This window comes from Herpailurus yagouaroundi, unplaced genomic scaffold, assembly GCF_014898765.1.
Source record: "Herpailurus yagouaroundi ecotype Mexico unplaced genomic scaffold, PumYag 159, whole genome shotgun sequence".
Lineage (NCBI taxonomy): Eukaryota > Metazoa > Chordata > Mammalia > Carnivora > Felidae > Herpailurus > Herpailurus yagouaroundi.
The window spans coordinates 6,039,201-6,039,714 of record NW_024412400.1 but is presented as its reverse complement, the minus strand read 5'-3'; the positions used below and the strand labels follow the sequence as shown (position 1 = coordinate 6,039,714).

Sequence of the window (514 nt, the reverse complement as noted above, 5' to 3'; positions counted from 1 at the left end):
CCACCCAGGCGCCCCCAGATACCCTATTTTTAAGCTTTTTCATCATTTGCCTCTATCTATCCATCTATCTTCCTTCCTTCCTTCTTTTCTTTCTTTCTTTCTTTCTTTCTTTCTTTCTTTCTTTCTTTCTTTCTTTTCTTTCTTTCATCTGTCTCCCTCCCTCTTCTTTCTTTTTCTTTCTTTCTCTCTCCCTCCCTCCTTTCTTTCTTTCTCTCTCTCCCTCCCTCACTTTTCTTTCTTTCTTTCTTTCTTTCTTTCTTTCTTTCTTTCTTTCTTTCTTTCTTTTTCTTTCTTCCTTCTTTCTCTCTCTCTCTCTTTCTGTCTTTCTTTCTTTTCCTTTCAGTAGGCTTTACACTGGGCCTGAACTCACAACCCTGAAATCAAGACATGAGCTGAGACCAAGAGTTGTATGCTTAACTGACTGAGCCACCCAGGCACCCCTCATCATTTGCCTCCTTAAAAAAAATTTTTTTTTTGATGTTTATTTATTTTTGAGAGAGAGAGAGAGTGACAG

The 514-nt window shown here is 38.1% G+C and overlaps 1 protein-coding gene and 1 pseudogene across 6 annotated transcripts in view; one reads left to right on the top strand and one right to left on the bottom strand.

The window, feature by feature from the left end:
- The window catches only part of CTDSPL (CTD small phosphatase like), a 121,249-nt gene that overhangs the window by 19,472 nt on the left and 101,263 nt on the right, over window positions 1-514 (bottom strand). The window lies entirely within an intron of this gene.
- LOC121033383 (40S ribosomal protein S3a-like) overlaps window positions 1-514 on the top strand; it is a 3,860-nt pseudogene that overhangs the window by 2,738 nt on the left and 608 nt on the right.